This window comes from Camellia sinensis, chromosome 7 (genome assembly GCF_055761805.1).
Source record: "Camellia sinensis isolate YWXY chromosome 7, ASM5576180v1, whole genome shotgun sequence".
Lineage (NCBI taxonomy): Eukaryota > Viridiplantae > Streptophyta > Magnoliopsida > Ericales > Theaceae > Camellia > Camellia sinensis.
This window is the reverse complement of record NC_138967.1, coordinates 151,946,958-151,971,704: the sequence shown is the minus strand read 5'-3', so window position 1 is coordinate 151,971,704 and position 24,747 is coordinate 151,946,958. Positions and strand designations below refer to the sequence as shown.

The 24,747-nt window shown below is 35.6% G+C and overlaps 1 pseudogene; it reads right to left on the bottom strand.

The window, feature by feature from the left end:
• Positions 1 to 23,760, bottom strand: part of LOC145796217 (putative leucine-rich repeat receptor-like serine/threonine-protein kinase At3g14840) — a 55,119-nt pseudogene extending 31,359 nt beyond the window's left edge.
• Positions 23,761 to 24,747: the final 987 nt, after the last annotated feature.

Here is a 24,747-nt window from a genome sequence, read left to right as displayed (position 1 = left end):
GAGAGGCACCCCCATGGGTCTAAGGTATGCTTTTGATACTCAGCTTGTCAGTTTAGTACTTGATTTATCTTTGAGAGATATACTGACTTGATCGTCGGAGTGCCCCCGGGTGGTCGAAACCACCGCGGGATTCTTATATTTCTGTTGCAGGTCAGTCAGGTGCCATCTATTCTGCCAGTGCTCTCCAACTGGTTACTAAGCGGGCAGTGTGGTCGGAAAATTACCCATACAGTAGCCACTTCTTGGCCACCATTACATCTCCCTGCTATTTCCCCGCTTTCGACAATTTCTTTTCCTTCTCAACCATAGAGAGAAAGAGAGGAAGGAGTGAGAGCTCAAGGTTGGGGAGGGATGGTAAGGGTGGTCAGAGATAGAGGTAGACAAAAGAGGGGCTAAACTTGCCAAAATTGGGTGGTGCCTTAGGTAAGCATAGGGTATGTTTAGGGTTTTTGGGAGGTTAGGAACAGTGATAAAATTTTTATTTTATGATATAGCAGAATTAGTATAACACCCGTACTATGCATGACCACAAGTAAATAAATAAACAATATTAAAATTAAATAGTAACAACTTTAAAATTTAGAGGATAAAATTAAAATAATGTAAATTAAGTTATCTTCATTTAAAATATATTGAGGTGATGTTTTCATTATGTTGCCATTAATGTTTTATTTTAAATATTAACAAACAAATATGTGTGACATCAGGTGATTAGTAGATATTAAAAGAAAAAAATTTGTGTGAATTACAAAAGTTACCCTTACAATTATGTTATGTTTTCTCAAATGATATAAGAACCTCAAACTACCAATTTTAATTATATATTGAAACCAAATCAAAATTAGTTAAAATAAAAAACAAACTGAAAAACAAAATGGAGAAAATTTAGGAGTAGCATGACACTCTTCTCCGAGCTATCCCAAATCAAGTCCTCCATACCCCATATCATGTACCATTGCAAAATCTTTTCACTCTCCCCTGCTGGCCATCTCCAGTAGTCATTTTTAATTCCCGCCCTCAGCCACCCTTAAGCCTTCCAACCCTACAGTCGACCTATAATGTACTTTGTTAGTTTCCCTATTTCTCCAATCTCTATCCCCTATTAACTAAACTAACCCTTTATAAATAATATCATCAAATTGAATGGTTAATCTAAAAAGAGGCTTACGTGATTTACAAAATAGTATGAAATAGTTATACTACATGTGGAGGCAAGGTCAAAATTAAGTCAATAATTAAAAATATAAATCAAACGTGAGACATAACTTTAGTTTGGCACAAACTAAATAGTACAAATTTGGGCCATCTTCTCATGGCTCAAGCCTATCTAATGCCATCTATAAATATTTCTCAAACCTAAGGAGATGTTTAGTAGATAAAAACTCTAATTTGGCCAATCTAATATTTGTTAATTGAACAGCTTGAACCAGATGAATGGATTGATTCACAGTTAGCATTAAAGAATTAAGTATACTTATAATTTACTTAGATAATAATTAGATTTTGTATCTTATAATTTATCTAAAAATTTAAAAATTTTGTATTTTCAATCAATTGTGCATAAATAAAAACTTTATTTCAAAAATAAGTAAAATAATAACTATTTTAAGTTATATATTTTATACATGTATATTTACGATCATTATATAAAATTTGAATTTCGCATTAAGTTTCGGGTAACCATATGTATGCTACTTTTGGATAATGAATCTAGGGAAAGCAAAATAAAATTAATTAAACAAAATGGATATATATTGAAGGGGGGCTGCAGAGGCAAAAGTTGCCAAGTAAATGACGAGAATAAGTGAAGTGAAGATATGTGGGAAAAACATGCTGAGAGATGATGATGATGAGAGGAAAGAGAGCTTCTTATGCGTTTGAACATCCATTCTATTGCTGCATTACAAATAGCTGATTAAGAAGGTTCCGATTGTTTTATCATGGGAGAGAGAGAGAGAGACAGAGAGCTTGAAGATGACACTACATAGAATTGGAGGATAGAAATTTCATAAATACACTACAATTTAAATCTAAGAGACTAAGACCCGTGCCAAAAAAGTTAAAAAGAAAATATTTAAATGTAAGAGACTAAGTCGAAGACCAATAATCATTCATAAAGTCATCCCGTGCCAAAAAAGTAAAAAAGAAAATATTTTTTTGATTCAAAAAAAGAAAAAAAGAAAATATTTAAATCTAAGAGACTAAGACCAAGAATCATTCATAAAGTCGTCCCGTGCCAAAGAAGTTGAAAAGAAAATTTATTTTTTAAAAATAAGAAAATTTATTGTTTTAACTCTTATAACAATATAAATTTTGAATTTTAATTTTGCCAATTTAAATCTTAATATTTTGATTTGTTTTCAATTCAAACAATTTCCCTATTTTTATTAAGTAAAATTGACACCAAAAAAGAAGAAGAAGATATTTTAGTCATTAAATTCAATGTAAAATACCTAATTAAGAAGGGTCCAATTGTTTTATCATGAGAGAGAGAGAGAGAGCTTGAAGATGACACTACATAGAATTGGAGGATAGAAATTTCATAAATACACTACAATTTAAATCTAAGAGATTAAGACCAAGAATCATTCATAAAGTCGTCCCGTGCCAAAAAAGTTAAAAAGAAACTTTATATTTTAAAAATAAAAAAATTTATTGTTTTAAGTCTTATAACAATACAAATTTTGAATTTTAATTTTACCAATTTAAATCTTAATATTTTGATTTGTTTTCAATTCAAACTATCTCCCTATTTTTATTAACTAAAACTGACATAAAAAAAGAAGATATTTTAGTCATTAAATTCAATGTAAAATATACATAAAATGTCTACAATACCATTTTCTGTTGAGTTTAATGAGTAAAATATAATTTTTTTGTCAATTTTATTAAACGAAAATAAACAGATGGTTTAGATTGAAAATAAATCAAAAAAATTATGACTTAAATTGACAAAATTAAAAGCCTAGGGTTTATTTTATTACTTGGATGGAACTCTGGAATTTTTTTGGTACATTTTGCAAATAAAATCTAGGACAAATTACATCGGTGGTCTCTCTATTTTACCACATATGCCATTTTGATCCTTACACTCTCAATTGGCTCAATTTTGACATTTAATTTTATATTTTGTTTCAATTTGGTCGAATTAATAATATCGTTAGTATTTTTTTAAGGAAAATTATTACTAAATAGGTTGAAATTAACTAACTGAATTGAGTCAATTTATAGTTTTGCCTTTAAAAATATAGCATGTGACACTTATGTGCGTATTTTTTTATAAAAAATGCTAAGAGTTGTAATCAATTGGATCAAATTGAGACAAAATCATAAATTCAGGATCAGAATCAAGCTAATTGAAATTACAGGGACTATAATGACATGAGGGGTAAAGTGTAAAGACTATTGTCATAATTTACCCTGAAATCTACACTTTGATTTGAAATTCTAAACAATTTTCTGGTCATTTTTTCCTGTGGTGGGAAATTTCAATGTAGCAGTGGTACCATGTCATCGTTGATACATAATATCACCATTCAATAATAGAATTGAACCTCACCTTCGAAATATAATCACCTTATCTGACTCATTCCATTAACTGGCACATATGCATAGTGACAGAGGGGTAGAATGCACTTCCATGGTAAGCTCTGATTGGTAAGCCATGCGTCCTCCACAAAAGGCTAATTAAAATACAAAAAAAGAAGAAAAAAAAGCAAGACACCTTACAATAATCTTCAATTCAAACACCAAAAAACATCTAAAAGGCCAAAACTGGATAAAACATGGGATTTGCCAATATAGTTGAAACACATGGTTTTAGAAATACAAGTGTACACTATATGTGCATTTTGCAACACAAATATTTGAAAAATTCTCTGGATGTACTAAGCATTCATCTGTTGTAAATTGATTCCAAAAAAAAAAAAAAAAGAAAGTAAGAAAATGTAGATTGTTATATTGTAAGGACAATATTAAAATGAAAACCAACCAAGAGAATTTATACCCATTTCTCTATTCTCTGTTTGCCCAATAATCAGAATTCAAATTGAGCGGCTAGCAATCAACGACAGAAGTAGAAGAAGCAGTTGATGGCAATTCAATTAAGTCATCATTCATGTCTGCCAATTAACTGTTAAATTAGAAATATGAAAATGAAGATGGCAAAATAATTGAATTTACCACAATTTTAAGGTTTCCAAATACCATGCTCCATTGTATCTTTGCGTAGTAGGCAGCATCTCCACCAAAGAATACGTAAAAGCAAGATGATAACAAAAGCTACTGCAACCACGATCCCAAGCACAACACCCACATATATGTTGTTTCCATTTTTTGATGGCTGAGGTAAATAATTTGTATGGAGATAGAAAAAAAAAAAAACATTTGAACCCATTTAATTGACAAGAAATGAATGAATTGATAATTTGTAACATTTTAAATAAATGAATTAATCATCATTATTATTAGTCCTAGAAGAAGTTGTTTTACAAAAAACCTCCAAAACCATTTTAGCCCTGCATCCGATTTAACACTAATTTGTATTTTTTTTTTAACTTCTTTAACAGACATGAAAACAAGGTAGAACTTCTCATCAAAATAAACGAATTGTATGCCTAATGCAATCCCTTAAAACCCTTGAAACTGTAGGTTACCCAATTGAATACATATTTTAAATTTTATGATTCAGTGTAAGATGACATAAATGAAAAATAATAATGGGGTTATCAGCTCTGTAAATTAAAAAAGGTTGTTCCTGCATGACATAATTTTCATGTAGCCTTTCTAATAAATTTTGCATTACCATTAAAAAAAAAGAGAAAAAAAAGAAGTGAATTTGCTCAATAGACAGAGTACTGCAAGAGACCATGAAAAAAAAGAGAGGAGGTATATTATGATTTGCTTAACTATTTCTAGAGACTATAGCTCTTGTGCCCTCTAAGGATAGAACTGAGGAAAACCTTAAGAGCTATAGATTGGCTAATAAGGAGGTCAAGAAAGTAGTGAGAGAGATTAAGTTGAAAGTTTATGATGACCTATACACTAGACTAGATAGTAAGGAGGGAGAGAAGAGGGTATACCAACTTGCTAAGATACGGGAGAGGAAAACAAGAGATTTTAATCAAGTAAAGTGCATCAAGAGTGAGGATTCTAAGGTATTGGTGAAGGACGATGAGATTAAGGAAAGATGGAAGAATTATTTTGAGAAACTGTTAAATGAGGAACATGGAAGTACGACAATAGGGGAAGAAATAATCAGTAATACGATAAACCAAGACTATAGGTTCTATCGCAGGATTAGAAATTTTGAAGTGGAGATTGCACTTAAGAAGATGAAATCAAATAAGGCTTTAGGACCTGATGATATCCCTATTGAAGCTTGGAAGTGTTTGGGTAAAAAGGGAGTTGCTTGGTTGACTAGGTTGTTTAACAAAATTTTGTTGACTAGAAACATGCCAGATGAGTGGAGGAAGAGTATTTTAGTACCAATCTATAAGAATAAAGGTGATGTCCAGAATTGTAACAACTATAGAGGAATTAAGCTAATGTGTCATATAATGAAAGTGTGGGAGAGGGTGATGGAACGTCGATTGCGAGACATAACAGAGGTGTCAGAGAATCAATTTGGGTTTATGCCTGGTAGGTCAACAATGGAAGCGATCTATCTTTTGAGGAGAGTAATAGAAAAGTATAAAGAAAAGAAAAGAGACATTCATATGGTGTTTATCGACCTTGAGAAAGCATATGACAGAGTGCCCCGAGATATAATATGGTGGACGTTAGAGAAGAAAGGGGTGACAAAAGGCTACATTGACGTGATTAGGGACATATATGAAGGGGTGGTGACCACTATTAGATCGCCAGCTGGAGAAACAAATGAATTTCCTATCACTGTAGGGTTACACCAAGGATCTACCTTAAGTCCTTATCTTTTTGCTTTAGTTATGGACGAGTTGACGATAAATATTCAGGATGACGTGCCATGGTGTATGCTTTTTGCAGACGATATTGTGTTAGTGGATGAGACTAGAGAAGGAGTTAACACAAAGTTGGAGATCTGGAGAAAAGCTCTTGAATCTAAAGGGTTTCGAATAAGCAGAACTAAGACAGAGTACATGGAGTGTAAATTTAGTAACAGTAACAATGAAAGCAGAGGAGAAGTGAAGATTGAGAACCAAGAACTGCCTAAGAGTGAACATTTTCGTTATTTAGGGTCGATTATCACAACAGCGGGAGAGATTGATGCAGATGTGGCCCATAGGATTAAGGCGGGATGGTGTAAGTGGAGAAGTGTGTCTGGGGTATTGTGCGATAAACGAATACCCACTAGACTAAAAGGTAAGTTTTATAGAACGGCTATTAGACCAGCTATGTTGTATGGGACGGAGTGTTGGGCAACTAAGAAACAACATGTAGATAAGATGAGTGTGGCTGAGATGAGGATGCTAAGGTGGATGTGTGGTAAGACTAGACAGGACAGGATTAGGAATGAGTGTATTCGGGAATGGGTAGGAGTAGCATCGATAGAAGATAAGTTGAGAGAGAATCGTTTGAGATGGTTTGGTCATATTCAACGGAGACCAACAGAGGCAGTAGTGAAGAGATGCGATGCTGTAACGGTAGATGGAAGTGTTAGGGGACGGGGTAGGCCTAGATTAACGTTGACTAGCGTTATAAATAGAGATATGAATCTACTTAATTTGACTAATGAAATGGCTTTTGATACGGCCGCATGGAGAAGAATGATTCATGTAGCCGACCCCATTTGATGGGACTTAAGGCTTCGTTTGGTTTGGTTTGGTTTAGATGTCTTTGGAGTTGTTGAATCTTGGTTTTGGAGGTGTTTAATTCGATCTAGACTTGTTGGGATTGTTCGTTCGCTCTTGTTTACGTTGAAAGTTCTTTGGGAACTTGGAAAATCTGTTATGGTGTTGACACTAGCCTTCCTGAGGGTCGACACCACCTTGCTGCCTTACTCTTAGTGTCTTTGCTAGTATATAGGGTCAACACCACGGGTCTGATGGTTGATCCTTCCTTTGCTGTTTTGTTTTAGGTTGCATTATGAAATATAGGGTCGACCCTTGTCCTTTGCACACATTAATGTCTCAGCTTTTCTTTCCGAGGGTCGACACCACTGTCATGAGGATCGACCCTTGTGAGTCAATTTCCAGATTTTGATTCAGTTTTGGACCCAACTTTTTTAGGGCTTTAACTTATTCTTTCCCTTGACTTTAGGGTTATTATTCTACCACTTTAGGGTTATTATTCTACCACTATAAATAGACCCCAAATACACTTTTCTCATTCACTTTTTCTTTTCTCTCTCTCTTCTCTCTTTAAACCGTGAATCACTCTCTCTCTCTCTCTTTTAGAAACTCAACTTTTTCACTTAGATTTCTAAATCTACTTGGTTAGAGACATGTTTTCACCTTGGTCCTTTGAGAAATGTTGTAGATCTCATCAAGGGCTTTCTTTTGATCCAAGAGTTACGTGGTTTTATCGACTTTGAGTTTTTCCGAGTTCTCCTTTTCGCTTCAAGAGGTGGGGTCTATTTCCTAAACTCAATATGGGTTCGGTAGCATATTTGTGGCGTATTTTGTTATTTATATTTGGTAGTCATTTGGTATAATTTTTACCCTACTTATTTGTTATTTCAAAAGATCTATAGATTTGAGTGTTTTGGGTTAAACTAAGGGGTTGGATTTGAAATGAAAAAGAGATGGGTTTTTTTTTTTTTATATAAAAAAAATGAGTTCTTGAACAAGGTTATGATGTTGTATTGGTGGTTGAGATATGTTGACATGGTGACTTTTCTTTACTCAAAAGTGATTTTGAAAGAAAATGAGGTTTTGTTCTAAAACCATGGGTTTTGGCTTATATTGGAAAACAACGAAAATGGATGTTGGTTTTGTAAGAGATGGAAATGAAATGGTTGTGAGATTTTGAAAATGGTTGTTGTTACTCTTTTGAAAAATATATCTATATTGATATATTTTGATTATTGCATTTGAGATAATTGTTTTGGCTATCAGTGGAGGATAGCATTGCCGTGTGTCAGACATTGCATCTGGATTAGGCAATTTGAGACTATTCATATCATGGAGCATGTAAAGGGTTTTTGGAATTTAAAACCGTATGTTTGGAAAGAGATTTTGGAAATTCTCCATTTTGTTTTGGAACATTTGCATTGTTTTGGAAAGCTATATTTTTGAATCACACGTGTTGTGCTATTGGAAAGAAGTAAATAAAGTGGTAAAGCTACGAGATAGTGTTAAAGTAGAATTAAGTTAGCCTATGTGTCCATGGTAAAAGACCTAAACCCACGCAGTAGTTGTCTAGCCTTCTGGTTAGCACCGGTAAAAATGACCTTGTGTCTTGTATAGTTACTCGTATGAACACCAGTCCTAAGATTTATCCATTTTATTTATTATCGTTTTGGCTTGAAAAGATGTTTTGGAAAAAGGTTTTAGCAATATATTTGCATTTGATTTAGCAATGTATTTGTAGGTTGGTATTAAGATACCTGGATCGGTTTTTGGAAAAAGGATTTTATATCAATTTAATGATTGATCTCAGAAAACGTTTTGATTAAACGTAACATTTTGGTAATTGGAAAGAAAGGATTTTGTTGAGAAATCAGATGGATTTGAAAATGCATTTGGGCATATTGTATATATGTATTGCATCACGATCATTTATGCTAGTGAAGCATGTTTAGTTTTTGAAATATTCTGTACTGGGTTTTATGCTCACCCTACATGGCTGAAAATATTTTTCAGGTGTACTTGTGTGGATGTGGATTGAGATGTGAAGATGTGTTCGGAATCGTGTAGGGTGGTTTTGTTATATTATTTATTGGCCGTATGCCATTCTTGTAAGGGTTACACCCTTGTGTATGATGTAAGCCTCAGGACATCTAATTTGATTTTATAACATCTGTGCATGTTTTAGTTACAAAACATTCATTCGACTCAGATGTTGCATTTATGAATGTATAAAAATGGATAAGCACATGTATTGTGTGACTATATTAGATTCATTTGCATGATAGTTGTTATCTACTATCCAACATTGGGTGGATTACTCATGTGAGCCGGACCGTGTAAAATTCGGGGTGTGACAGAGACAAACTCTAGAAATAACATAACTATGAATGTGTTCAATTTTGTTTATAATTCATTATGAAAGGAAGAGAGTAATCACCAAAAGTAGAAAATTTTTACTGTGAATTGAGGTAGTTTTTTGATGTCTCAAACATTTGAAAAGAAAAATGAGAGCAGATGCAGAAAAGGTCTTGCAACATCTATATTGATTTCCTTAACATCAATAAAAGCGTAACACACAAAAACGTGTGAATACAATTTGTGTCTCGACTCCTAATCATGAAGACAAGAAACGTGGAGTTCGAAGGAGGACAGCTTACTAGGGTTTTACATTGAAATGGCTGAAATCAGAGGACCATATACTTCTCTACCAGGGATACCAGTTGTCCATTGACCCGCCGAATACAAGCGGATCTACAATGTACTATTAGTCACAACTGCAGTGAATGTTTGTATGGTTTCCTTACCAACCTCACCTGCTGCTTCTCAATGTTGAAATCCTTGCACTCAAGCTTTCCATGCAACAATTTCCTTAGAAAGTCATGATTTTGTGTTGGTAAGCCTTCCTAAAATTTGAGAAGTATCACACAGATGAAAAATGAAATTCTAAATCTCATAAATCACATGAAATTTATTTTCTACAACAGTTCTATTGGTGTTAAAATCACCTGAATGTAAATATCAAATATACGCCTTCCAAGGCTGCTAAATGTTTTGTCATCAGTAAACATGATCTCTGCGAAGTGAAGCTTTACAGTGTAGTTTCCATTTAGCAGACAAAACCTATAATAAGTCAGAGATATAGGAGAAAGTCGTGCATCCATATACAACTTGAAATTTCTCATAGACAGCCTTGACGTATTTGTCGAAATCAAGGAATCAACACTATTGTCATCCAAGAAGAGACCAATGCTCCTAAATGCCCAGTTAGTTCCATGTTGCACGAACTTTGTAGGCCCATCTATATCCAAATCATCTTCATATTTGATACTTTCATTAAAAGTTTCTTTTCCACCATATTTATATAAAAGGAAGACCAACTTGTCACAAAGTATAGTCATATTATCCATCATTAAATGTAGGGAAAAAGAAAAAAAATAAAAAGATCGGGAAGTAGATGAGTTGAAGAAAAGAAACATACAAACTCTAGGGGCGTAGAAAAAATGCACAGAAAAGACACACACATGATGGTTGTCTGTTCTGTGCACTTTTTGTGTCACTAGGATAAGTAAAAAAAAAAAAAATAAATAAATAAAAATAAAATCCAATTTACCCTATTGATGGGGCTTGGAAGGAGTAGATTAGGTCCAAAGTCTAACCTATAAAAAATAATAAAAAAATAGCCTAACAAGCAACTTTCCCCCTCTACCCTAACATCAGTAGTCACAAATCCAATTTGAGATGTACTTTAATTTTAGTAAGACTATCAATGCATTGTTATGTTAGACCTCTCCCTTAAGGCACCCATTGTGATGCATATTCTAGATACATTGTAAGCCAAATAAAATCCTGACAACATATTTTCAACTTCAAATGGCTTGCCATTACTCTAATTTTTTTTTCCCCCCCAATGTCTAAATCATATATTCATCTACAAAAGTTCTAGAACAAAGATAATTCAAATTGACAAGTAAAATGAGAAATTATCTATGCCAGAGATGTTTTTTAGACACATGAAAGCATTAAGCACCATAATTTTGATCACAGGACCTCATGTTGGTCCACAAAAGACCGGGTAGGCGAGTGCAGATAGTCGAATTTCAATTCTATCATCACCACCAATAACCATTTCAAGTTTTTGAGCAAAATTTGTTCAGCTGCAATGAATACCAATAACTAAGATATGAAGATACAAACTTCATAAAGTTTTTTTTTTCTTTTGCCATTATTATCATATAGCATGACATCCAAAACACAGTGATCAACCAAGACACATTAACTATCAAAAGTTTTTTGTTCAATAATCTCTAGACTAAATTACAAGTATCCATGAATTAAGCAAAAAAGAAGGAAAAAACAAAACACCTTTCAACAATTAACTTTTGTAGTTTAGCTAACATTTCAAATCATCTCCAATAGGTTTACATATTTCTTAATTTATACAATCTTTTTTTTTTCTTCACTATGTCAGACACTTACACTTCTCGAATACTCCAAGAAACAGGTATATAGCTTCAATTTATAAACCTTAATTTGGACATTTGGTTGATACGTTGGAGAAACTCTGACGGATTGCAACACATGACCTACATAAACACATCATAGCTTGAACAGTATCTAGCCATTCATTGGAAATGGTAATCTTACCCCTTAATGTGTATAACGTTTCCTTCAAAAATTATAGAGAAAGCGTGAGAGAGAGTATGATATTCACATGCCCACCACAAGTTAAGCATGACACGGAGATTATTTTTGTATATGTCAAGATTTTAAATTGTCCAGAGAAAGATATAAATAAGATTATTTGGGAACTTTATCTTCCACAATATGCACCGCCGATTGAAAATTTAGTAGTATAGTATTCGTCAGCTTTTGTACTTGTAGTACATATTACATATAGATATAAAAATACATATTATATATAGTATTTTTGTGTGTTCACCATGTATGACATCTACTTTTTAGGATTTTGTTGCTTTCCCATATTCATGTGAAGTCAGGTGGATGTCGTGTGTATGTATGCACACTCTAACAATTTTTCTTTATAATTCATAATAGTATAAATCACTCGAAGCTATTACATCAAAATAGAAATGTAAAGGTAATAACAATATTTATCTTACTTTGTAGGCATTGAAAGCTTCACAAGTAGGGCACAATTCACTAGCAAAACATTATGAGATCATGATCTAGTCAACATCATATCATGTGAGAATTTGAGCGATTTAACATCATATCATATGATGGTCCTGCTGTTCTCCTTCCGGGGTCTCCAACTCCTATTGAGTGTCTCGTTGAGTCTCCTATCACCCTACCAGATCCTCCTCCCACAGGTTGTCTAAGTCGGGTAACTCGACAACCTACTTATCTTCGTGATTATATTGTTGGATCCACTAATTTTTCAACTCATGAACCTACCTCCTTGTACTAATCCTCTTTGGCAGTAAGCTATGACTGATGAACTTCAGGCTCTAGACAAAACTCATACTTGGGACATTGTTGATCTTCCTCCTGGAAAGACTACGATTGGCTACAAATGGGTCTACAAAATCAAGACTCACTCTGATGGTTCTATTGAGCGGTACAAAGCTTGCCTTATTGCAAAAGGCTTTCCCCTGGAATATGGTATTGATTATGAGGAGACCTTTGCTCTTGTTGCTAGGCTTACCTCTGTTCGCAGCCTGATTGTTGTTGCTTCTTCTCACCACTGGGACCTTTTCCAAATGGATGTAAAAAATGCCTTCTTAATGGTGATCTTCTTGAGGAGGTCTATATGCAACCTCCACCTTGGTCTACTGATCCGGCCAATAAAATTTGCAAACTTCAGCATGTATGGTCTCAAACAAGCCCCTTGCGCTTGGTTTGCTAAGTTCAGTTCCACCATTCATGATCTTGGTTTCACCTTCAGCTCATATGACTCTACTCTCTTTATTTGGAAGACAACTCATGGCACCACTCTTCTTCTCCTCTATGTGGATGATATGATTATCACCAGTGATGATGTAGCTAGTATTCTTAGCCTCAAACAATCTCTCAGCCAAAATTTTGAAATGAAAGACCTTGGTGCACTTAATTATTTCTTGGGTCTTGAAGTCTCTTTCTACTGTTTATTATTTATCACAAGCCAAATATACATCTGATCTTTTGGCTCATGCTGCTCTTTCTAATTGCAAGACTACCCCTACTCCGATTGGTACTCAGACTTGTCTCGCTCCACTTGATGGGGATCTTCTCTCAGATGTTACTCTTTATCGACAGCTAGTAAGTAGTCTTGTCTATCTCACTATGACACGTCCTGACATTGCTTATGATGTACATCTTGTTAGTTAGTACATGTCGGCTCCCCGCACCCCTCATTACACTGCCATGCTTTGCATACTTCGCTACCTCAAAGGCACCATGTTCCATGGACTCCATTATTCTGCTCACTCTTTTCTTGAGCTTCGTGCCTTTTCTGATGCTGATTAGGATGGAGATCCTATTGATCGACGCTCCACTATAGGTTTCTATTTTTTCTTAGGGGATTCACTTCTTACTTGGCGCAAAAAGAAACAATGTTTCACGGCTCGTTGTAGCACTGAAGCTTAATATTGTGCTCTTGCTGACATTACTTAGTAACTTCTATGACTTCACTAGCTCTTTGCTGACATGGGTGTTTCCTTCTCTGGTGCTACCTCTCTTTATTGTGACAATCAAAGTGCCATTCAGATTGCTTATGATGATGTCTTCCATGACTGCACCAAACATATTGAGATTGACTGCCATTTTATTCGACAACATGTTACTCGTGGCACTATCCATCTTCTTTCTTTTGCTTTTGCTGATCAACATGTTGATATCCTTACCAAGGCTCATCCTTTTGACTGTTTAAGTGACTTAGTTTCCAAACTCAAGTTGGTTGATGTTTATCCTCCTTGAGTTTGAGGGGGGATGTTAATATATATGGTTAATATATATTGTATATATTTAGGTATATGCCCTGTAAATCTGTGAGTCCTTCCATACTTGAAAATCTAGGAGTCCATACTTGATTGCAACACTCCTATATATATGAGTCGTTGTACCTTGAGTCTGAGACATACAATTCATTTATATATTTCTCTTAACCATTTTAACAATCATCAAGGGATTTGTTTGTCTTCTTTTATTCACAAAAGAGAGAGTTGTTCTTTAGTAGATTCTGGAGAATTTGGGCCTAAAGCTTTGGTGGATTCCAGAGTGGCTCATTGTCATGGATTCGACATTAGCGTTGTGGATTCAACGTTAGGTAAGACAATTCTGAGGTGAAGACGGTGGTGAAAGAGGCACAGCGGGATTGGTTCAATTCAGGAATCGATTCGCTAGGTAATTAAGGATACACTTGCGTAATTCCTTTTTGTCTTCTTAGTGGATTGTTTTATAGCTTTGGCCCGTGATTTTTTTTATCACAATTGGAGGTGCTCTAATTGTGATTTTTCCACATTAAATCGTTGTATCGATTTGTCTTTGATTATTTGATTGGGATTATTATTTATTGTTTATAAATTGAAACATAATCATGAATCAATATATGGGGGATTTTTAGATTTTTCACAAGTAATCCTTACTACAAAGTTCAATCTCAAAATATCTCTACGAAAATGTATTTCACTTATGAAAATGATCTCTCAGAAGAAAAAAATACTTAGAAGAGCTTAGGAGAGAGTGCTCAAAAAATGAGCAAAAGAGATACAAAATACTCTTGCCAAGCCTCCCTTAAATAAGCTTGGGCAGGACTTTGTGTTCAAGGTGGTTGTGGGCACGACCAGCCTTCGCGGGATGCAGGCAAAAGCTTCTAGGAGCTGATTTGATCACGGCTTGGACGTGTCTTGGTCTTAGGCAGGATGGTGAAGGTTGTGGGCGCGACCATACGAACTGGACAGGCTATTTTTGCAGACTTTTTGCTTCTGACGATCTCCATATTTGTTCCTTAATTTCAGCCACACTTTGTCTCCATCTTCTCTTAACACAAGCACACCTTTTTATGTGGAAAAGATTTCATCAGTCACACACATCTTTTGAGGTTGGCATCACATGCTTGATTACAAATTGTCACAAGTTGACAATCAAGAAAATAAAGGAAATCAAAATCTTAAACTAGCATGCAAATATTTCAAACTCAACTTCGAGCCACCGAAAAAAACAACTGTCAATGTTATAAAACACATGCATGACAATTTCAAGAAAGATAATGATTTATCTTTGAGGCATGCTTTTGACAAATTGTTTGAGTTCACAAACCAATAATCAATTTGTTCACAAAATCTTTGAGCCAACAAAATTCAAAGTTATCTAGATTTGCAAGTTGATTTTGAAAATCCCAGCCATTAATGACAACTTACCAAACCAAGAGAATAAGAAATAAAATGAAATTGCTTTGTTATAGAATTTGCCAAAATAAATTGATGCAACAAACGATTAGGATTAAAAATCCTAACATACATAATAAAACTAGGGTTTTAGAAGATAACTTGGTAAAAAAATGTGGTTTTAGAAGATAACTTACATGTTTATTCCATGTTTTAGTATCCAATCAGGCACAGGTCCACTTAGGCAATTTCTAGTTAGAAAACTAAACAACACCAATATCATGAAATTAGTCCTCTTTTTTTTCTGCAAACATACAGCCAACAATCTTACACAAATATATAACAATGACACTAATTCAAGCATTTTCAAAAGAGAAAACTTGATACATGCATCCTCAAACTAAAATATTATCTCATTGAAATTTGAATCCCGGCTTGACAATGTAAAATGGAATCCTACTTTTGGTCTATGGAATTTAAACTACTAAAACATATTCCTCTCCTTTGACCATTATCTTAGCCTTTATTTATCTTATTTAAGACAATTATCTTCAAAGGTTTATCACTGGATTAATTTAATTTGATGGTTTCTAAGAGTGCTTTGGTTGTTTCGGGCCATTGATTGGTTCTCTACTTTAATATCTCATTTGGATAATTTATGTTGCTGGTGATTCAACTTGAGCAGTACCAATCAGCACGTGAAAGTAGCAACTAAAACTTAAAAAATTGTATAAAATATTAGTATCCATACATGAATTCTACGGTTGACAGATTGACAAAGTTGCTTGGTATTTCTCCATTTAGTTTGTTGAAGTTGAGGTCTCTACAAGAGAAATATAAAGTAAGAAGCTTTCAAAATGACTTGAATTCTAACTCTTCCAACAAAGAAGTGCTTATACTTATGTTCAAATGATCACATCGCATCAATTGCCTTCATTGTTTCGCATAGTAATTTTTAAGAGAATTGTCCACAAATGGAGAGCAATGTACACCATCTATCAACAGTTTGTGATGTACTTCAAAAAATATTTAATGATTAAATTGATTTGTCACATCACTATGGGAAAACCTTTAAATAGAAAGTTACTAGTTTAAATGTAACTAGACAAGGGGAAAGAGATACAAATCCACTAACAAGGTTTTTAACTTTGTTGAATTGGCAAGATAGTTAGGTAAGGGTTCAGTAATATTGCAACTCCTCAGTATCCTGTGGTGCAATTAAATACATGCACTTCAAGTCAACGAGTAACACATTCATATATTCTTTGAAAGATAGTACTACAGAAGCAATTAGCTCAACTTACAATCTATTCATGTTTGTCAAACTATTAAGACATGGAAAAGTTGCTTCCATTCCATTTAAATCACTAATTCTCTGACAAGAAGAGAACAAAATTAATCGTACACTATTTTGAAATAGTTAAAAGCCATGGAATTAGAAGATTTTACTGACAAGTTAGTCATTTTTGTTAAAGAAGCAATCTCTTGAGGAATTGGGCCATCTAAACCACTAGCTTGAATCCCTCTGCACAATAGAAATTCAAATGTAAATGCTAAAAAATATATTATATAATTAAATAACAATTAAGTATAACAAAACAGGTCAAGCTCTCACAATTTCTTGATATTTGTCCATTTTTGGATGAAGTTGGGTATCTTTCCAATAACTTGGTTCCCACTAACCAGACTACATTTTTCAAACTAATTAATTGATAATTCACTAAAAATGGAAAAGGGTAACTAATTCTAATCATATTAAAATCACCCATGAAAGGAAAAGAAACTTACAATTCCGTCAAAGTAATCAGCTTTGCAAGTGTTCCTGGAAGCTCCCCAGTAAAATAGTTTGATGTAAAATGTCTTTGACAATAAAATGCACTCAACTAATAAATCAATTGACCTTAAACTTTAGTGCCAAGGTAAATTTTTCTCAAAATCTTTAGTTGTTAGAGAGAGGTGGATATGAAGATAATCCCCAAGACATTAGTTTCATGTTTAGATCTAGTAAATAAGCCTTCCACTTGACCAAAATTGTATATTATTAGCCATGCAACATGATTCAAGCACAAAACTGCCTCGCTTTGATTGACTATCCAAAACTTTAACATAATTATATATTCCAAAAGACATGGAACTTTTGTAAATGAAAAAAGGTATCCCAATGTAAGGGACTCTAGTCACTACAAGATCTGGGAATGGTTAAATGTACACAGACTTATCCATATATGTGGAGGGACTGTTTCTATTCATGGAACTCGTAAATGATTCAACAAAAATGGGGTCTTACATGGCGCTTATCTGAGAAAGATTCCCAAGCTCTAGAGGAAGGGTTCCTAATAGCTGATTGAATTCCAGGGTACTAAAAACATCAATATTCAAACCCTTAATGACAAAAAGTGATTAAAAAAACAAAACAAAAATCATATGCATATACAGGAAAGAATAGGGTAGTAGTAATTTTACATATGCCGAAGTGTGTTGATGTTTCCAATTTCTTTCAAGATTGAACCCATTAATCGGTTTCCAAGGAGGGAACGGTAATGACATCGTTAGCCATAAGGAACAAAGAACAATAAAATCTCTAAGATGGCATATCTATACTAATCTTCTATCTATCAATCCATTTATACTCTATACTATTATATATGTGAAGCCTTGAGATGGTGTTGACATAAAATGTCTCATATATTGAGTTTTCCAAAATACCCCTATTGATGATATTTGTGTAAAAATTATAATTAAGTTGAGGATGGGACTTGAAACCAAGAGCATGGATTTGGAAAAGAAGATCTTGACCACTTGAGCAACACATACTATGTGTGCATTCTTCTTTGTTATTATTCTTATGCTATTGTTTTTTGTTGAGTGGCACACTATCGTTTGTGCAGACAACTAATATATATAAAGCAAACACTAGAATTGGCATAGACATCAAAGTTTTTGCTTTCCCAAAATTCTCTAACTGCCACTGCAGATGCTAAATTCAATCAAGTCTATAGGTCTGTATATCTATTCTATTAGCTATTCTATTATATATGTAAAGGGCTAAGTTGGTGTTTGATACGTTTGTGTCACATAATTTTATTCTCAAATTATCCTTTTGTAACTAAGAATTTAAACACAACTTTTTTATTTATTTACCTATTCAATCTATAACAACCAATTTCAATTTTCGACCCACATGAAAATTTCAAACACGCCCTTTGGGTGTGCAGAACACTCTAGTGTATAAGTCAAATAAATAAATAAACAAATACTAGCTATATGTTCTATGCAACTCAAATGGTAAGAGCCTTGTTTATCAAATTTGTGATCTTAAAATCAAGTCCGCCCTTTTTTTTTTTTTTTTTTTTTTTTCATTTTTGTGAATAGAAAATTGAACACTTGGCATAAAGAGAAAAAAAGTTTCAAGATGCCAAAAGCAGGTGTTCACATATATAATAATAGTATAAAAGATATAGATAGATAGAAGAAGAAGATGAAGAGACAGAGAGAGAGAGGAAGAGAGAAAGACAGAGAGAGAGATGGTGATACATACATATGTGTTACTTGTTGTAGGGATCCCCATTGTGGAGGGATTGTACCGTTAAAGTAGTTACGAGTGAGGTCATTGTAGGAAGAAAATAGTTTAAAGTATTTTTTCAATTCAATGATGGATTTGCAAAACTGAGCACTAAAAGTGGGCAAAATTAAAACTGATGAGCGTAAGAAATAGAGGTTTTTCTTTTTAAATACACCTGTAGACGTCCCCGAACGTCCCGAGAGGGAATCCCGTTTTGTTCATATGGGCTCACTATAGTTTAGGACTCAATGTCATGGTCCTGTAACTAATCTTGCAGAGTGCAATGCAAGACCGATGAATCATCAAAGAGTCCAAATCCGGCAAATCGTTTTGAAAAACCGATTTTTTAGAAAGAAGTGCCAAACATGGACTGCTTTGCCAGATATAGAGTCGCCACCTAAATATTTTATTTTGGGGGAATTTAGGAAACCTTGACTCGTGCCTAAGGCCATGTGTCTGTCGTCACCAAAGTTACCTCGACTCGGGAACTTGGGTACGATTGGGGAAGGTCACTTCGTGAGCACCCCCGCTCGCCCGATCAAAGATCGGCCTCTACTAACCATGATATCAAGTTTTGAAAACATTATGTGCTCTTATTCCGGTTAATTAGCTAATCTTTACTACGTGATGCGCACAGCAAAACAAGTACAGACTAGATCGCCTAATTTGGGACAAAGCATTGCATATCCGTTTGTTTGAAAATGGTTTTGAAGTTTGCTACTCGCAAGTAGGCTAAAACACGGATTCCAATGAATTGTTTCAATTCAAGCAATCCAACCTTCACCCACAGGCATTTAGGCAGTTATATCACATAAGCAATTAGCCTCATGGCAAGCATGCTGCCATGTTAACATTCAATACATGCAAGATGTTAAAGCAGAAACGCTTACCTAGTACTCCGAGCCAAAACAGGAAACTAGTTAGTAATCAATGCATGATCCTAGTTCATGTTAGCAATGGCTAATGCAACTAAGATTGGCTCGGCTACCCTAAGAATGGCATGTGAAATGCGACAACTCGATACACGTATTCAAGTTGGAATTGAAATACTATGCAATTAGTATGATGCGCCGAGCCCGGTGCGTGCAATACGAATGAATGTATGCAAACATGCTATCATAAGTATGCTAATTGAAACGTGCCCTAAGACTAACCATTGAAAGCTGGTAAGTAAAAGGGAGAAAGACGTGGGGTTGGAAGACATGCATCACACACACGCACGCTTATTACAAAATTCGCCCTCTTTCGGAGGGGCCAAAAGAATAATACAAACCAAATAAATAATTAACTACTCTAGCTAATTAAATATTACAAAACCTTAATTAATTAACAAATTAATTAAGCTATTAAAGCAGTAAAGCTGCCTCGGGAAGAGGGTTAAATGCATACATGCTCGATTCGCCTCGCTCGGAAACCCGTTGCCGTGCCACATGCTGCCTCTATTTGCATTGTTCTGCACCTCTGAAGACTGCACAAGTCCTAAGGCTACTTCTGGACCACCTTCTGAGCATTGTGGAAGGTCACCGGCCAAGAGGAATAGTCACCAGCCATGGAAAAGTGGTCATCGACCGGTTGTATAGCTCTGGCCAGAAATGAATAGCCGGCCGGCACTAATGTGGTCGGTCGGCCAACTCTTCCTGCAGAATCCTGTTTTGCAGCAACAGAGGGCAAATAGAGCATGGCAATGCATTTTCAAAGCAATGTGTGCATGACCACCCTCCTTATCATGTTATAAACTCAAGGGAGGATGGTCCTCAACCCTTGGGCCACCAATCACGCATTTCCATGCATGATGGCCAAAGAGTCAAGTGTGCAACTCAATATGGAATGAAATGCACAAAACACATAAAGGGACCCAACCTCTATCATGATTGATCAAGAGGCAAGAGATGCACACACAATGCAATGCAACCTAGGCAAGCAAGCAAGCATGCAAATAACTCAAGTGTGCAACAAATCTAATGCAACATGAGCATGTTAACATGCAATATGCAACAGGCATACAACCTAAATATGTGGACATGTATAGCATGCAACAATATGCAAAATGAAACAAGCATGCAACAACATGGTAAGATGGACTTACACTAACATGGGTAGCTCTCAAGCATGCCAAAATCAGTGGCCAATAGTGTTGAAATGATGAAATCAAAGCAACAAGACATACACAAGCATGCACAATGCAAAGGCTTCAAGCCAAGGGCACAAGATACAACTCTCCAGGAGCATGGCAAGGATGAAACATGAGGCACAATGGCATACACTCCAGCTCTAAAATAACATACAAAATGACTCCGAAATGATGCAACAACTCATGCAATGCATGTTGATAGGCTCAAGTACCGAAACTAGTGAAGCACATTACACTAGAGGTATGCAAAGCAATGCCCAAATGATGAAACTAACCCCAAACAGACCTGATGCAGGCCAAAATCAGTGGCAAAATGCGTTGGGATGGTGGCTCGGAATGCATTCAAATGAAGCTCATGCAATGGTCAGTAAATGAGACATACAAGCATAACTCTCAATAGCACCTAAGGCATGGAAAACATGGGAGTATGGCACAAGTATAAGCTCTGAAATATCATACCCAGTGATGCCAAAACATGTAAATAGCTCAAGTCAAGCATGCAAGAGACCCTGAAACTCAAAGCCATGCAAGGCTATTACACAACAAGTATGCATGGCAAGCATTTTTCGACCATGAGACCACAAAACAGAGCTTAGGCAGCCTAAATTATGAACAAAATCAGTTTAAGGTATGGCCAAAAAGTGCTAGAATCATAGGCTAAAATGACATGCAATACAAGCTAGTGAAGGGGGTTTACACTACAAGTATATGAGGCAATCAAGAGGCCACCAAACCAACAAAATTCAGAGGTATGACGTGTCAAATAAAGCCCAAAAATCCACTGAAACATGGTCCATGCATGCAAAAATGATAGGCTATAAAGAGGGTTGTTCTACACATGCAAGATGGACATTTAAAATGGCAAAAAGGGCTCTAGACAGAGCCTATGCAGGTCTTAAAACTCACTAAAAATAGCCTAAAATATGCTCAAGAAGTGTGCAAATAGGGGCACCTTTGTAAGGCCAAAAATGCCAACAAACAAGACAACAAGGAGAGCAGATGGCCCTCTCCTTCTTAGGATCTCAAAACACCATCCCCACCACTGAAATCCCTCTGGATTTCAGTGGTGAGAAGGCCAATACAAGGTGGTCCCGAAACTTACAAAAAAGGCACAAAAAAGAGGCCAAACAAGGCCTAAGAGGGGGTAAACAACCCCAAACACAAAAGTGACCTTAAACAAAGATCAAAAGCATGCAAAATCAGAACTTTTATCAATTAAACACTAAGCTCAAAACAGCATGCAAGATAGGCTAAAAGTTTGTGCAAAAATGGGGAATAAAAAAGGGAAAAGGAGTGTTATCCTTGTAGCCAAGAACTCCAGCAGCTCTGAAACCAAAAACCTGTCCCTTAGCCTCTGAAAATGGCCTCCAAGATGCTTAGGCTGAAGGTGGAAGGGTTAGGCTAAGAGTTGTAGTGCAATGGGGCCAAGAACCTTACACTTTTTGAGCTAAAATGGAGGAGATATAGAGAGAGATATATGTGTATGGAGCCTTGGCCAAAAATCTCAACCTTTGCTAATGAGGGATAGGGTTTCTCTTATAGAAGAACAAAGGTCCAAGCTTCTCTCAGAAGCTTGAGCAAAAGGGCCAAGCTTCTCTTAGAAGTTAAAGCAAAAAGGGTCAACCTTCTTGAGGAAGCTAGAGTAAAGGGGTCAAGCTTCCTCAAGAAGCTAAGAAAGGTTCAAGCTTCTCTTAGAAGCTTGGAGCAAAGGGTCAAGCTTCTTTAAGAAGCCAAAAAAAGGGGTCAAGCTTCTTGGAGAAGCTAAAAAGGGTCAAAAGGTTCAAGCTTCCTCAAGAAGCTAAAAAAGGTTCAAAAGGTTCAAGCTTCATCAAGAAGCTAAAAAAGGGTTCAAAAGGTCAAGCTTCCTCAAGAAGCTAAAAAAAAAGGGTTCAAAAGGTTCGAGCTAAAATAGACTCAGGAAGATAGGCACCGACAATGCATAGCCGGGCGTGCGGCCGGACGCCCCGAAAATAGGCTGTTAAACATCGAGAGCGGCGTATGACCACAAAGGTGGTCTCCCAGGCCACAGTGTCCTTCTAGAGAGAGGAAACAAGGTGTGTGCCAAAAATTGGAGCAAACGGAGAAAGTTAAATGGTCCCGAACCGAGGCGTACAGCCAACGGCTCCGAAAAATCGAAAACTGATCACCAAATGGGGACAGTGGTCTACGACCACAAAAAGTAGCCTACGGCCACTAAGAGATGGTCTATGAGACCTGTCCCTCCCTTTGGGAAGAGAAAACAGAACTTGGTTCGCAAACCGAGGCAAAACACAAAAGGGTCCCGAGGTCCGGGGGTAAGGCTCTCAGCCGAAACTCCAAAACCTCAGAACAAGCACAACATGCGCAATCACCGAGCGCTCAATCGATGACGTCTGAGTCTTAAGGTCAGTCAAAAATGGGGTGTCTACAACACCCATTTAATTTAGGGATTTTATGAGCATGGCACCATCTTAAGTTTTATTTTGAACATCTATTTCAATTATTTTTTACCCATTTAATTTAAGGATTTTATGAACATGGCACCATTTCAGTTTTTTTTTTTTGGTGGGTAAGTCATAAAATAAATGCAAAGAATGTACACATTTACAAGGGCATACCCCAGGTAATACAACATATCTAATTATAGCAAACAAAACTGACTATAACGAACCTCGCAAAATGCGAGGGAACACACAACAAAAATTACAACTGACTCAATGTTGCCCGTATATCCTTTGATTTTTCTCAGGTTACCCCTACCATCAAAGATAATAAATGAAAACTTACGAAGATATATGGGCAAGTAACATAATGAAACCACATAAAATCTATAAATACAACTGATACACACACATACATAAGAAATGAACAGGCTAATACAACCACTAGACCAATCAACCATGCTAACCTCCCTTACAAGCTCCTAGTCTCTACCATGGATAGAATATATGATCCAATAAGCATCACATACCTCATAGCCATGACATCCATAGCCATTCTCAAAAGCCATGATGGAGGAAAAGATATACCCTATGAAGGATCCCGATAGGGTCATATGAAGCTTGCACGGTCAGTAACAAGAATGAACACTTTCATAGAGTATAGCGCAAAACAATAGCCATCGTCGCAACAATCACAGTCAAAGTCAATCCCATCATGAAATCAAAGACCACATCTTCCAGTCCCTTTCTTAACTGCTCACAATGTAACGCCGCGAAATAATAGGCAATAGACCGTCCTTTATATACATTAAATAACTACACTAATATAAGTAATTATTTTTCATTGATTCCAATTGAGTTTAAAAAAGAGTGACATATGTAGATATACATTCATAAGCCTATCTCTGAATCTGTAGCATATGTCACATTAGAAGATAAGATATGAAAATAAAATAGAAAATAAATGCCCTGAAGGCTTACAACTTTCCAAGACAGTGCTTGGTTACAACAAAAGTGGAATTTAAGTCCAATACGCTTAATGCCCTTGGCTTATACAAAAATGAATATAACTAAATGAAACTCTTGCTCCAAGTCCTCCCAATCTATTACCTTGGCGGAGGGATATCATTAGCACCTGAAATATTTTTATAGCGATTCTGGTTTAGACCCGACCCATTTGATGTTTTGGATCTAGGTTTCGTTGTCATATATAGTTATTCATGTCTTGTATCCCCTTATCTCTCTTTGAGTTTTGCTTTTGGGATGTCTTGATCGCATTTGGAATATGTTGGTAGCTTGTTTTTCAAACTTTTGTTGCCTAGAATTTTGTTCCACTGGTCAAGTGTCACTTCCAGTGTTTGAGCAGTCTTTGTAAACTCTCAGTACTTTTGCAGGTCTGCAAAACTATGGAGGAGCAGTATTCTACGCTCGAGCGATGCTTCTTGCACTCAAGCGGTGTCGGCTTGAACGACCATTGTTGAGCTCGAACGATAGTCTTTTGTCTGTAAAACTTTTGAGAGTTTGTATTCTGTTCTCGAGTGAA